We start from the raw sequence: 16285 nt of genomic DNA, 5'->3' as shown, positions 1-16285 counted from the left end.
TTTTGACATTAGTGCACTCTTTTATCGATCTATTATCCTCCATAGTTGGCGTACACTTTATAACTATTAATTTTAGCAAAAACGAATGGGAGTAAATTGAGACTGTGATGGTGTTAACGGTCAGCAGGGACAGCTGACGTTGCAAGTATTCAGACTATGCAAATACAATGGAGTAAACTACACAAAATGACTTGATATACCAAAGTGAAATATCCCTTTAAGATCCTTTTGAACCAATGAGGAAATGTGCAAATAGACACTGCCATGATGTACCGAATGAGATACTTTTTTATACTTGTCCATTTTAGGAAGACGAAACTCAAAGCATGGACACAGCTACAGAGACCAAACATATTCAGAGCATCATTTGGCTGCAGCAGTTCATTTTATGTTATGACCTATGTGGAGTGCAGTGCTCTGCAGTGATGGGAACTCGATCTGCTGGAATTACTGACTACATGTCCTGACTACAGGGTAGGTAGGGGGCGGGGGCTATGACCAGTATGAAGCCAGGGACACTGCCTCAGCTCTCAAACACGGCAGCTTTCAGAACCCACCCACAAGAAACACGATGGAGACCTTTGTGTCAGATATACCAGTCACACCCCCTCTCTGCATCTTGCTTTATCCGCCCTCTCTTGCCATTATCCTGGGGTCTGTCACATGTTCTCTGCATATGCCAGGGCTCAGAGGAACGCTAGGTTGAAGGCTTCTGGGTCCCTCATGTTCCTGGATTGCATTTTAGTCACTCTGCAATCATGCCTAAAGAGCTTTGTCCACATAACTGAACTTGTCTTAATGTCAGAATAAATATTAAAAAATGTCCCTCAACAAAGAAGGGAACAGAGTTTATGACTTATGGCTAGATTGGTCTGACTGAATTATAATAAGCCTAGAATTCTGCAGTACATTCTCCACCCCTAAAAGAGGAGGACAGGTTGGTAGCTAATAATAGATCCTCAAACACACTGGATAGAACGTATATGCAATATGTGTGTAAATTTCTAGATATTACCTTCTCACCATAACAACAATGAAAGCTAAATATAATTCATCAGTGTGAAGCTTAGATTCCAGATTTTGAAAAGAACTGAATAAATAAAATTGACGAACTCAGTCAAAATTCCAGGGGGAAACATGGATAGCCCATTTGTATGAACGTGTGTGCAAGGAAGTGTTCATAAAACAATAATTCTTCTCTTCTCACAATAGAACACCTTTGAGAGTCATGCAATTGTGCCTGGGCTTCAAGGACACCCAAGGACACAGTCCTTATGTAAACAGGTCTTAATGGTATCTGTGTTCATTGAGATGGGCTCAGTCTTGTTTAATCTTGTGTGTAACACTGTCAAAGATGAGGGCATTACCTTGATGGCAATTGTCTCCATGAGAGAATTGAAGGATCTTCTCAGCTGTAACGACAGTGCTTACATAACCATTACTGCAGTGCCTAAGCAGCCCTTTTCTCTGAGGGCAAGCGAGGAGGCAATTAAATTCCTGTGGGGAAGAGAACTGGGAAATTGATGTTCACTTTGAGGGTTACTCTGTTCAATAATGTTAAATAACGGGCCAGTTAATTCCCAACCGTGATGGTGACACATGCAGCTGACTGGCAGCAGCAGCCTCATCCCATGTGCTGCACCTCACATGGAACCCGTCTGACCGCCCCACAATGGCGGCGGTACCGATCCAAACTGGCCCCGCTAATCTGCAGTCTGCCTGCGCCCTCGCTGGAATGTCCTACAAGTCGGGAATTACCGAAAAGCGTGTTCTGATGGGACGGTGAACTCCTGAAGCGAGAACGGGAAGCTCTCCAATCGCAATTACCAAACCATGTGATCCGTGAACGAAAACAAACATAAAGCGTTCACGGCAGAAGGGTTCAGGCGCACACCGTGCAGCGCACACACTCATCGGAGGAGATACTGGACAGTTGGGCAAGCCATGTCAGCCATTTCAGAAAATAGTGCATCTGTGTTTTAGCACAGGGATGGTGATTGTTGAGCAAATGGGGCCAGGAAACTGCTGTCAAACTGAAGTTGGGTTTTGAGACGGGCAGGAGATCAGTCAAACAGGAGATGGAAAGAAAGGCAGACTGGGTCTGGCAGGCAATTAGATCCCTACCTGGATACAGGAAACCCTGCAGGTTATCACTGCGCCACCATCACCTGGTGATGTTGAGTTTTGAAATGCCGTTACTGGATATCAAGCATGTCAAATCCAAACATAATCTATTCAGGCAGTGTCCCAGAGGGAGAGTCTGTGTGTATGTGTGTGTGTGTGTGTGTGTGTGCGAGCATGCGTGGGCAGTCGACAGCCAAAATCTAACAGGTAAAAGGGCAGAACACGTCCATAATACAATACATATCTCAGATCTAGTGCTTTGACTCCAGTGATGGATGGTGAACTCACTTGGGACAGAATAAAAAAAAACCAAAATGGTCGTAATTGAAAATAACGAAAATGGCCCAAAATGTTTCTAGATGCAGGCTGAGCTTCATGTAACTGAATTAAAGGCTCCTCAATAGATTTATTTGGATTCATTAGCATGGATAAGCTAATCTAGTATGAGATTTTTTTTACTCCTTTTTCTTTTCCTTTTACCTCTCTTTTTGCTAATACCACTGAAGCCAATGTTTGGATTTCTATCAGAGCAGATTGAACGAAGCTCTTTCACGCCGCGTGTTAACTGGAAATTAGATCGGACTCAAGTGAACGCCGCGAAAGGAAATAAATCACCGGACAGACAGCGGAATCGGCGGGGCTAGCTCCACCAGCAGATGCACATGATCAGTTTCTGATGCCCGCACCGGTAATTGGCCCGGAAGCCAAACTGCGCCCAACTGGGCCTTTAGTGCACATCAAACGGTGACATGACGGGCAACGATTCTGCTCTCTGAGCGTGTGCCAGCGAGACGTCCCACGGGTGAGACTGGCCAGCGCGGCTTCACTTTGTTAAGCCGGGCATACGCAACTGGCCAGCAGCCGAGTCAGTTAAGGTGGAAGGGATGATGAAAAAAAGAATTTGCATTATAGTTATGTCCAGACCATGGTTCCGGTATCTGAGATGGGTTCCTGATTTTAGATAGCATCTCAATACAACTCCATCCTCTGGTATATATAATTATACTGAGCAGTCTGCCAATGCTAAACACCCTGTTGTATAATTACTTTCTTTGGTTTGTTATCCCCACAGGGGTGAAATTAATCAGATATTTTTAGATTGAAATTATGAAGCTGTCATGGGGTATGAATTATCCAACCCCCCCCCCCCCCCCCCCACACACACACACACACACACACACTTAAGACAAAACCCACATCTGCTTACTAATTGGTTGCTCAGAATTCCCATGTGTCCAATTTTTAAATGTTAGCTACGTCTAAACTAGACCTGTATCCAGCGAGATTTCGTGTTCAGTAACCATGACACAAAAGCGTTACCATGACCCTTTCAGCCAAAGACCATGGCTGCAAAAACTGATTGGCCTTAAGGAATTTTAATCACCAGCCCATTGTAAAATAATTGAAAAATGACTACGCTAGGGATACTGCCCAACTGATTAGCATATGCTAAGGGGAAGCTGAATGCGGTTCCAAGAATGTGAACATGGCTGAGTGAAAACCACATAACGCCATTGTTCTATATCCAAAGACCACTTCACACTTGCATCAATTGTGCCTGTGTGCCAGAGGACCATTTCATGTTTAATCTACAAGCCATCAGAGAGGAGATCATTTAAATAATGGAAGCAATTTGATGAGCATAACTGAATTACAATGGTTTGGAAAAGTTTTTAGGGTATTGAGAATGCTAATGCAAAGGAAATATTGGGCCCCGCCATAGCAACACTCACAGAAATGTTTCATTCTTTGTATATATTTTTAATTATTTTAAAATTGATCTTTGTCTTCACCTGCATTGCTGTTTTTTTCTTAAAACAGAGAACAGCCGAGAATCTGCGTTATAAAGCATCTGCACTGTGTACACACATACTGTACCCATGAAGATTGTTTGAAAAAACAGAAAAATGTCTCCATTGCTTTGTAATTTGATTTATCTGGTATTATTTTTTCAGCCTATAGTGTGTTATTGTGTTTCCTCATCTGAAATGAGAAATGCAATAAATATTGACATTCTTTACCGGAAAAGCAATCAAGATTGCCCCCTCTGCATGACACTGCCTATCAATCTGTAGTATTTTTGTGTCTGCATAAATGTGTGTTTAACCAAGCCCCCCCCCCCCCCCCCCCCCCCCCCACACACACACTCCAATGGGTGTGATGTGGAGCTGTGCGTGTATTTGTGTGTGTTGTTTGTGTGTGTGTGTGTGTGACAATGCAGCCTGTCTATCTCCCCCACCTCTTCCACTGCTGTACAAGCTGTAAGGTCTTTTGACTATGGCCAAGAAGAAAGTGGTGACTGAGTCACATAACTACAGATGACCGTTCAGAGAGCATAAACGAGAAGACAGCAGTGGGCACAGAAGGGCAAGTCTCAGCACCGGACACCTGAAACCTGTCTGGAAACAGCCCAGGTGCACACGCATGCACTGCACTAACACTGACCCCAAATGCTGAAAGGGCAAAAATCGATTCAATTCTGGACACTACTAATGAGGTGTTCACAACTTCTAAGTGCTGTGGTAAGGGTTGGGAGGGGGGTTGTGAAGGCCTCTCAACCTGTAGTGCCCCAGGACCCTGGGTGAAAGTAATTGAGGCAGGGGTGGGGGCAATGAGACTACAGAAAGGCTGCATCCTGTAGCCATACATGTAAACCCAGTGGACATACGGCATTTTCTGCAACCACAGCAGGCGCAGGTTATTCTGCAATGCATTAGAGTTGATAACAAGCTAAACGTCAATACAAGCAAGCAAACACACATGCACATGGACACACACACAGATGCATACACACACACACCACATTGAAACCCAACCCCCAATCCAGGCAGTTTGGTTGGTTAACAAAGCTTCTTCAAATGCCAATTTAGCAACAACATCTTCACACTGCCCTCAAAAGAGAGGGGGTGTAAGGATTGTCCTTGGGAAAGAGGTGAAGATAATTAGAGAATCGATATGGGATGGCAGCAAGGGTGGGGAGGGGGGAGCCCCCCCTAACAATCTAGGTTTCAGTAACCAAACAAACACTGATGCACCTCTCTCTCTCCCTCTTCTCTCCCCCTCCCTCTCTCCATGTATTTATCTATTTCTCCTCCTGTCTTGCATGAGGTCCCTTATTCTTTAGAATACATCACCCCCCACCCCCTTATGGAAAGTCCAGAACAGAGAGAACCCTTACCAGAGTCGTCAGATGGAAAATTCCAAAATCGCTTATTTCATTCCACCAGGCTAGACATTAAATCCCAAATGTCTCTGGGTGCCGGGGAGAGAGACTGAAGATGCCATTGAGGAGATGTGGAGACGTGGGGGGTATGCGTTTCTTAATATAGAATAAACAATGGGAAACAACAGCAACAAAAGAAAGACAAGCAAAGAGCAAAAAGAGAAGAGTTTAGGGAACGGCTGCAGGAGACGAGATATCCGTGTGGCGTGCAGTTTGAGGGTCCACCTTCAGCTCGGAGCCTGCACAGAAGCACAGGCGCAAGCAGTCCACACACATTCAGCCTGTACCTAGCTGACAGAGAGGCAGAGGAAGAGAGGGAGAGAGAGAGAGCGAGGGAGGGAGCGGGGAGAGCGTGAGACGGGGTGGGGAGGGAGAGAGGGAGGGAGGGGGCTAGGACAGTGCAAGGTGGAAGGAGGGGCTGCAGTGAGCTGAAAGATGGAAAAGAGGGAGGGAGTGAAAGGAAGAGTATGCATGAGAGAGGGAGGGGGAGGAAGGGAGAGAGGGAGGGAGAGATCGCTGCTGCTGCCTGCTCTGCACAAACAGGCAGCACAATTCCCTTCTTTCAGCAGCCTCTCAGAGAAGGAAAAGACAGGAAAGGAAGCGCGCGTGTGTGTTTGTGTGTGCACGCTCGTGTGCGTATGAGTGTTAGGCTGTGTGCGCGCATGTGTTTGTGTGTGCACGCACGTGTGCGTGTGTTTTCAAGTGTATTATGGGGTGTGTGTGCACTTGTGTTTGTGCGCACGTGTGAACAATTACAAGTGTATATGGGTGTGTGTGCATGCATGTGTGTGAGTGTGTGTTTGTGTGTGCACGCACGTGTGCATGAATGTTAGGGTGTGTATGTGTGTGTTCACATGTGTATTACGGTGTGTGTGTGTATGTGCATGCATGTGTGCGCACATTGGGGAGGTTTGTTCGTGCTTGTGCATTTGTGTGCACGTGTATGTACGAGTGTATTAGGGTGTGTGTCTGCATGCATGTGCATTGGGGTGTGTGCGTGCGTGTGCATTTGTGTGCATGTGTGTGTATGAGTGTATTAGGGTGTGTGCATATGTGCTTGTGTGTATATAGGTAAGTAGCGTGATAGGAGGATAAGAAGCATGTGATCATACAGGGTGTTGATAATTGCTCGTTGTGATGTGATACATTCTGACTGGCAGGAAGAACCACACTCCTGATATGCAATGAAGGGATGAGAAGAAGGAGGTGGGCCTTAAGGGAAGAGTGGGGATGCATGGGCTCAGAAATGACAGGTAATGCTGAGGAGGGGCTGGACCCAGAGAGGGGGATGGAAGAGAGTTGGGGGGGGGGGGGGAATGTGGGCGGGGTGACAAGCAGACAGGAGGAGCTGTGGGAACAGGGACCAAAATAGGACAGGCTAGAGTATTGGGACAGATGGAGAATAACGGAGCTTTACCTGCTCTGTGCACGAGCAGCAGGTCTAAGAACACTGACCCAGGAATAGACAGGGAGGGGACGGGAATGGGGACGGGGGACGGGGGATGGGGGGGGGGGGGGCAATGATCGAGCAAGGGCACAGACTGGGCACCCGGTACTGGATAGCAGGAACAGACACAGCACTCCAGGAAATTGGCAGCTGTGTGTGTGTGTGTGTGTGTGCGTGTGTGCGTGTGTGTGGTGGGAGGGGGGTTAACATTGGATCCACTTCCTGCTGGTCCAAAGGGCAGTGCTGTTCTAGTGGCCGAGCAGTACAGCGGCCAAGGTCGTTAACCAGTGCCCTGTCCCCGCATGGCCAACCGTGACTACTGCCACACCCGCTATGCATCATCCAGCTCATACTGGCGCAATGAGAACACTGAGAAAATAAACCACCAGGCCCAAAACATTTTGCGCGTTTAATTAATGGGTGATTCTCAGAAAAGAAATTATTTTCCTAAATATTCCATCAAATTATTCCCTTTAAAATGTTTAGAATATTATTGAAAATGTATCCATTGAACACTCTCACTCACACACGTGCATGCATGCATGCATATACACACACACACACTCTCACACGCATTCACACACACGCACACACACACCCACATGCACACTCAGTGTCGTTCTTCACCTGTCATTTTTTGTGACTTTTTGATCAGAAATGATCCCAACAGAGGCTCAGCTGGTGTGATGCATCTCCAAATGCTATGCCCGTGGATATCATTTGGGCTGACAGTGGGCGGAAACGCACATTAACTCAAACTTCATCACAGTCACATACAGACTGGTCTACTGACCCTTGAAGACTCTCTCACTGCCAAGAGGCAGTGAAATGCATAAATGAAGTGAGAGAGTTTAATTTGGGTATTAACATGGTGTCATGAAATAAGTTATTTCAGAAATTACACGATAAGCCTTTTTTTAAACCCAGGAATATGTGGGAAATATGAATACCATACATACAGTATCTTCACACAGGACGCTTCCTGTGTATTTCTTATGAGAGCCGGACTGCAAATTATTTTTATAAATCATGGATATAACACCTTTCAACGTCATTCGACAGCATTAATATTTTTCAAGTTTCAAATGTCTTTCAAGTATAACATTTTTACACCTTCATACTGTTAGAAGATCTTCCATGGGGATGGGGAGGAAATACTCATTACTAGGCCCGCATGGAATCCACACAAGTAGAATTCCGTTGAAAATCCACAAAATAGATAGTAGCCTATAGAGTGCATTTGACTCTAAACTCAAGAATAAAGCTAGTGGGCTTCAAAAGTTAGATAACACAATTGATATGTTTTTTACCCTCTTGTTTCATTGATGTAGCCTACACCACAGATGTCCATTTTTGGTTATTATTTATTGTTGGGAAAAATATGTTGAACCAGACCAACCGGACCATTGTAGACCATCATATCAAAACATATGAATGGTAATATCTGAAAAAGTATGAATGCACACACACACAGGAAGCTAGGCAGGAAGAAACAAATCTCTCACAGCAGGAAATAGGAAGTTATCTGTGCCAGATTCAGTTATTTTCCATTTGTGAAATTCAATTTGGCAATGTTGTCTCCTCCCCACCCCCCCAACCCCCGACCCTGACCACGCCCCCCGTCACAGCCTGTGGAGAGTCAATTACATGTATCACAAATTCCAAACAGCGTGGGAGTCTCACAGTGCCTTAAAATATGGACCATCACACAGCAGCGCCATGTCTTTCCAGAGAGGAGAGACGACAAAAGAAAGAGATCTCATCTTTTCACACCTCATTTCTTCTGTCACTTGACCAGGTCTGTCAAAAAAAAAAAAAAAAAACAGGACTAAAAATACCTTCATCACCTGCTGGACACACAGAAAACAGATGCTTTTGGCAGCCCTGCAATGAGCTCATACAGCCCTGAATTATTAAACACCACCTCCAGCTAACACTGATCTTTTGTCCATCGACCCAGGAGATTCCCACGTCACCGGAATCAAGCCTTCAACCGCTCTAATTTAGACCCACTCCCTTCTCAGCGTGGGGGGAAAGCCAGGCCGGGAAGCGACCACGCACACAGCGCCACGACCCTGAGAGCAAACAGGCCTGTCATTATCCCAGAATGGCCCCACTCCATTCCCATTAAAGTGCACAGGTGGCAGTTTGCCCAGAGACATGGCTCTGTGGGGCACGCCGGTTGCTTCCCACGGCCCCGATGCAAACAGCTCGCGCGTGACAGAGGGATATAATTTTCGCACCTGGGTGAAGATGACTGGCGCGCCTCGGAAATGTTGAACGTGGATGGCACAAGCAGCTGGACAAGCCTATTCTACACTCCTCCTTCCTGCTTTGCTGTATGTCACTGATCAAGTAATCAAAGTAATGGGTGTAATCTGCCATGAGCTGTCAATCACTGAGTGAAATGAACCAATCATAGCACAGTATGTCCACCCAAGGAGCCTCACACTTCCAAAGTATTTGCTTCATCTTGGCTTCATTTGGAATATATTGAATCATACAGTACTAGAAAATTAAGTAAAAACTATTATCATACCTTTTTTACATTTTATTATTATTATTTTTTTTTAAATATCTCATGACTCAAGCAATCATGTATGTCCCTGGATGCAGAGCCTGTGGTTTGGTCATTGTAGTCAATCTGAGGAATTTTTTGGTCTCTGTCACTGCTGCCTTGTGGCACTGCAGTTATCACCACATGTTCCCTTCAGTGTTGAGCCTGGGCATGCTCCGAGTTTGCAGTCAGACACATTGTCAAGCACACTGTGCGAATTTCAGGCCATTTTCTTTGGATCTGCCCAAGCACAGCAAGGTATCCACAACACCTCCATTTAAGAGCACCCAAATAAAACCAGGGATTTCTGTGAAAGAAAAATGGCAAATCTTACAAATCATTCAATCAGGTAAGCTTGCACAACACGTTTAAAAAAACAGAGACATTGAGACCTTTATGTGTGTCTGCTGGCAATAAGAGGAAACAGTCCAAATATAGGTGAATAGTTCACTCCCCCACAGCTATGGAAGACAACCGTCTTCCAAAAGATGAAAAGCCCGGGGGGTGTGGCAACGACAGTGATGCTGCATAAATGGCGGATTTAAAAAGTGGATCAGAATCTCAGCAAAACTTAACAGAAAAAGTGAAAAGATGCACGGAGGGAGAAGCAAGTTCCATGGAAGGATCTCGCTTCAGCTCAAGAACATGGCCAAAGCATGAATGAATTCCAATGAAGAAATAATTACTATGACTGAGAAGGACAGTGACCGTTGCCTGGGGTGGAAAAAGTACAGAGTTGAAAATGTTTTTATAATCAAAACTGGATTTGCAAGATTGATAAAGATGGAGGAAAGCGGATGATTCTAATAGCCTAAAGAAATTTCAACACAATATCAGAATGTGATGAAAAGGAGAGGTGAGTGTGCTCTACCCAAGTAGAAAAAAAGAGGAGAATCGTGAAAATCAAGTGCATACAGGAAAAAATAAAAGGTAGCTATAACAGACCCTTCAGGTGCTTCAAGTGAGCTTGGGAATTGAACAAAGAGAGAAAGAAACAATGAGATACATTGTGAGCTGTTCTGCCACAATGGGCTATAAACACAACAGTCCTTCCATTGCACATGCCTTTATAAGTGCTGTTTGACTCTCTAGCAGAGAAAATGATTGCTGTCCTGAGCAATGTGTCTCACTGAAAACAAGAAGGCACTCCTACATGACGCTACCTGTAAATATGAGCATTGCTGCGGAGCAGACATCAGAACACAGAATGTTATTCTAGGTGAACTAAAGGCAGACATAATAGCTCACTAAGGGTGCGAGATCCCCAGAAATCCCACAGCAGGTTTTCACAGTGTGAAAAGTAAATGAGAACACCAGGGAGCTGCATTCAGGCAGCATCAGGTTGACAAAGGTGTTAGCAGTAAAAAATAAAAATAAAAAATACATTGCACTGAATGGTGAAAAATTGAAATATCAAAAAAGACATACTACATTGGATTAAAAACCAGAAACAAGCATTGTCAATTGTAAGAGAAGTGCTTATGTTCTGTGAAATCAAACATAACAAACATGTCAGTGCTGTTATTTACTGGAAAGATAAGATCAAAAAACTGAAAGAAACAGCCCACAGCTGTGAGCAATAGGGGTACAAATCATAAATGATGAAGTGTAAATTAGTATAATTGCATTGCATTTGTGCCTTTGTATAAAAGGGCGACATGTGGGCTAGGCTATGCAATCATTTCAGCTGTACAATAAACTAAAGGTCATTTTTTTTCAAGTTATTTTTTGATAAGCTATGTTTGGCACTTTTAAATGAGGCGTGTATGAAACACACTGTGTTTATGTACATTTATGGTAGAAAAAACAGGAAGAAAATTTCTTCTCACAATAGTTACTGAGGAGTTTTAAAATTACATGCCTGAAATTTACAGGAACATGGAGTTCCATTCAATATATTTCAAACATTGTTTTTTGTTACAAGATCGAATCAAATACCAAATAAATAATACGACTGATCACAATATTCCTGCATTTTCAAGAGCTGTTCTTCAGGCATTTCAAAAGGTAAATTTTGTTTAATGTCTAATTCATTTAACCTCTTAGGGCAAAGCCCTCAGTGGTCGGCACGCTGGCGTGCCCAGATTACTGAACTCAGACATTCGGTGCTACTGCAACCGAAGCAAGAGTTAAAAACAGAAACGTGTGTTTTAGTTTCATTAGTAGACGATACACGACAACTATGCCGAATACGGAGTTTCACAGCGCCACCATTGTCGCTCTGGTCGTTCATTTAACACGCACCCCCTCCCTGCAGTCTCATCTACAACTACACCCCCCACCCATCACATAATGGATAGCATTGTCTATCTTGACATTCATAAAAATATTATTTCACCACTAAAAAATCGTATTCCGTCATAGCAACAAGATAAACCCGACAATAGCCCTAAGCTATGCCAATACAGCAGTGAAAACGCTGCTCACTGAATAACGAAATAAATGAGAAAAAGTTTTAAAAAATGATACCATGTCATTCTACAGTCAATATCTGGGACTAAATATTGAATAAATATACAACCTTACCGTTGCTTTTACGCATAGAGATGTCCCGAGTGGTCATATAGCCTATTGTCTTGGACAATCCGTTTAGGAAATAAGTGCGCATTTGTGATGACTGGGTACCTTCCAAAATAGCTGTGCCTAATACCACACCTGTTGTTTGCGGCGTTGTCGCCCTTTTTGAGTACAGTCTGGCTTGATTGACAATTCATTTATTCAGTGGGTGACAATATATGCTTTCTAACGATGCATAACATGTCTAATCTTGCTTTTTGAATTGTGTTTTATAGGTCAGCGTATATCGAAAACTTTCTTATCAGAGCATTCACTTACGTATTCACTCTGTGGTAGCAGTAAAATACGCTGCACCTAACAAAATGTGATCAATGATTTTTCGTAATTTCTTGGAAAATACTATTATTATTGAGGACTTCTGGGCATAGCTAAGCCATATGTTTGCTGATAGACCTAGCTGACATCTGGAGCAAAACAGAAGCAAATAGAACTGTATCATTGATTTAGGCTACTGTCTCTGTCTCCATCTACTGAACATAGATATGATTTCATCATTGCTATGTAAATATTACTGCTCAAAATATTTCGGTTATATACGTTATTTTTGAAATTGAGTGTCTTTAAATAGGTTAGTGGTATTATATAACATGGATATTTCACACTGTAATGTAAGCTTTAGTTAGTTGTGTAATAGTTTTTGTGAAGCATGCAACAGTGATGACCTGAGAGTTGGAACATTGCCAAAATGTGGTGGAGAGTTAAAAATTGGTTTCATGTGGTCTCATCCCCAGGCGGGTGTGGGCGTGAGCAATTGCGTGTTATGCATTGAAATGACAAAGCGCTTCTCGTCATATTAATACCGTTAATTCAATAAACTTTTGATTGGGTGGGTAAGACGCACGTTTGGGTGGGCTGAGCCCACCCCTGCCCATACCCACCGCCGGCCATGGGTAGGACACAGGGATATACCCCTGAGAGTAAGCGAGAGTGGGGACAAATGTAACATAGGGCATAGATAGATTTTCACTGCTATAGGAAGGCCATGAAAAGCATACAGATGTAATTAAAAAATATATCAAAAGACTGTTTCTATCATGGAACATGTAATTGTATTGAATTACGTTAGTTTGTATTAAATTTGAAAGCTATTAAGACTGTTAGGTGTACCCCACACCACATTAGTTTTTATACAAACCTTGGGGTTAAATGTAACATTTCACTCCTGGTACTTTCGGTCAGATTGCTGGTCAATGGTATGCCCCCGAAATTTCATTGTGGTGTGTAATCATAGCCAAGGGATGTAGGTTGTTTGCATAAAAATTATGAATCCAATAATATTTTCATAATAGAGCCAAATACAAAAACCGTTCACTCGGCTCACCTGTACGTTCAGAAGCCTACTGCATAAATTCACAGAGAAATTGTGGATGTGCACCCAGTCACTTTAAGCTCAACTACTTCAAAACTCATCTTACTGCAATCATACTTGATTTCATCTCTCAGAGATGAATTCTTAATTTGTCATCATCACCTTTAAAGCATTTTACATGCATTTTTTAGAAACTGTGAAGTTAAACTCTCCCTGTTGGTTTAATAAGTATAATTTAGTTGTTGATTTTATGGTGAACAGAAATCAGCAGACCCTATGAGTCCAAACCCAGAGTTGGAAACCCCTGTGCCAGTGATTCAGTTACTGCGATGTAGGCACTGCATTTCTGAGAGGCAGGAAATCTGTAGGATAGTACACACACAGGGATCTCATACCCTGATGCAAACAATGCGTTTGAAGCCACCAACAGTGCTTTTCATTGATAAATTGAGTCTCTCACCATGACTTCTGCCATAACACCTCGTATCTGTATTCTGGACTCAATGTTCCTTCAAACAGGGACCAACACACAATTACACGCTTGCTCATACCTGCTTCACCCTCTTTCAAGTTTGGAATCCATAAAAGCTGCCTTTCTGTAAAAACCATAGGAGTCTGTTCTGTGTGAATTTAGCTTGAGTCGAGTTCAGAAACATTATTCCATGGATGCTTGTCCTTTTTTCGGAAGGCTTGGCAATAAAATAGCTCTAATTTTTCAGTGGCGTTGGTCTTTTTATATTTTATATAGAAATTAGCTAGTATTATACAGTACAGTTAAAAATGCACATTTATAACAGATATAAACACACATACACACACATGCACATACAGGCACGCACACAACTTGAGACAGTAGTTATTAATGTAAAACTATTTTCAAGATTCACATTTTTTTAATGTCAGGGATGCCTCAGTCCTCACTCACTGCTCGGTGTCACTCAGTTCTCACAAAGTTTCCCTTTAAACCTAAAATACCTGAAGGCAATTATTCAGGGATATAAAAAGCAATGCGGCGCTGCACCATCCACCCTCCCCCCAACCCTCTCACCCCACCCCACCCCACTGTGCTAAATGTTAGTCCAACTGTGCAAGTTTGATACAATCCTTGTACTAAATTCCCCTTAGACCCTGCAGTGGAACCATAATCAGGATTTCTGCCTTTCTCTGCCATTGTAAGATATGTGCTCAAATGTTAGCGGGCATAGGTTTTTCAGCTTTAAAAAAAGGCTCCTTTCAAAAGAGATCTGTCTTGTGTTCTTGACTGCTGAGAGCTGCAATATGCAGCATTAGAAGACTGTCTCAAAGCCACAAACCATTTTACCATTAAATCATGAACACGCTTTAAAAATGTTCAACACAGAAATCCCAACAAGTAGCGGGAAAACAAAACATGAACTCAGCAAATTGTGATGCTGGATATTTCTCTTAATGGCAGGAGTGTGTAATTAGTTCAGATTCTGCCGAGTAAGGCATTTGTTCAATTCCACATGCCTTGCTTGCAAAACTGTGGACATAAGTTATGATCAACGAAAGTATACACTTGTGATGAAAACTGCAGACATTGGGATAGCAGGTATACCATCCCTCCATGTTACAGCTTGCATTTTGCATTTTAAATTGAGGGTAATGGGTTCATTTAAAGTAGTTATTTAGATCCATTTTACTGTTAGACTGTTTTTGGTATAAGGACACAGCACCATGAACTGTCATTTACTCAATCTACCACCACTGAAAGAATTGAAAGATGCATGTGAGGTTGACTAGTGTGTAGCCAGCTGGTATGTTCCTAACAGGACAGCTGTTCTTGTCCGCATTGTTGAAAACAAGATTAAACGGTCTTGCTCTTTATACTGCACAGGATATAATTAATTAGCCAATTGATTTTTAAAAATGCATTAACAGTTTAAACATTAAATTTTAATGACTTATTTTTGTTCCCTGTTTGTAAAATTGTAGAAAAACATGGACAATAATGCAGTGACCAATGGGGTGGAGATTATATGATGGTATATAACATATTTTTCAGCGTTAGTCCATTCTAACAAAGTTTGAATCCAATAGGGACCAAATGCACAATACATTTTATTTACATTTAGGAATTTACATAAGAAACCAAATGTGCCCTAATATAATATTATAATTAAAGGTACTCCATTGGTTTGTTCTATACTCAGCCTGTGTACTGGCATGCCAGTGATGGAATTGGTTAACTGCAGGGTCAAAATATGGAAATATTTAGTTTGTTTTCTAAACTGTTTGTAACAAGGCATGTTTAGCTTTTTTGAAATGTAAGACTGTGAGACCAGGGATTTTAATAAAACAAAGTGCAAATGCCTAGTTTTGTAACTGTGGTTATCGTGGTAAAGATGCTAAGATTGTGTTGAGTCAGAAAAGGATTTTAGCCGTGAGTAGTTTAATCACTCTTGATTATAGCGGCCTTTGTGAATCAGTTGTAAAATGCTCAGAGCTTAAGTTCCAGAAAGGCACATTTTGTTTAATTAAATTCTGATGAACTAAAGACACATTAACAACATGGCAGCAGATTTCTTGCTTGAGGGCTTTGTGGGTAATATTGTGAAAATAACATTGATTTTATAAACTGCAAAGCACAGCATGGACTGTAGTGAGCTGTAATTTAAGAATCGAGGATTTATTCATAACTGTCAAACACAAAATTCCTCCTGAATAGCCAATCACCAATTTACCACAAAAATAAGACATTGACATTGAGCTGGACAGAAGTTGATAATTGCAATTTATCCATTCATCCATCTACCCACCATTCCCTTATCTAACCCACCTCTTCCAGGGTTAGAACCTATGGAGCTGAAACCTATCCCTGGCAGGAATTCACTCTGGACAGGGGGCCAATCCATTGTACGGCATTCATAGCTGTGGGCAATTTAAAGTGTCCAGTTAGCCTAGCCTGGATGTCTTTGGGCTGTGGAGGGAAACCAGACTACCCAAAGAAAACCCACATGGACATGGGTTTGGTACAAGCATGATGTCAGGACATTCTGTATTTTCAAACTTTGGCCTGAATCGTCT

At 42.6% G+C, this 16285-nt stretch overlaps 1 protein-coding gene across 2 annotated transcripts in view; it reads right to left on the bottom strand.

Moving 5' to 3' along the window:
* Positions 1 to 16285, bottom strand: part of lingo1a (leucine rich repeat and Ig domain containing 1a) — a 167349-nt gene that overhangs the window by 133956 nt on the left and 17108 nt on the right. The window contains exon 1 of one of the 2 annotated variants that reach the window (XM_035396628.1): positions 5303 to 5656. The exons of the other annotated variant lie outside the window; for it this stretch is intronic. The gene's annotated coding sequence lies outside the window, so the exon portion shown is untranslated. Of the gene's footprint in view, positions 1 to 5302; positions 5657 to 16285 lie in introns of those variants that run through there. 2 annotated transcript variants of the gene reach the window in all.

This window comes from Anguilla anguilla, chromosome 16, assembly GCF_013347855.1.
Source record: "Anguilla anguilla isolate fAngAng1 chromosome 16, fAngAng1.pri, whole genome shotgun sequence".
Taxonomy (NCBI): Eukaryota; Metazoa; Chordata; class Actinopteri; order Anguilliformes; family Anguillidae; genus Anguilla; species Anguilla anguilla.
The sequence above is the reverse complement of the archived record's forward strand: the minus strand, read 5'-3'. Positions and strand labels throughout refer to the sequence as shown.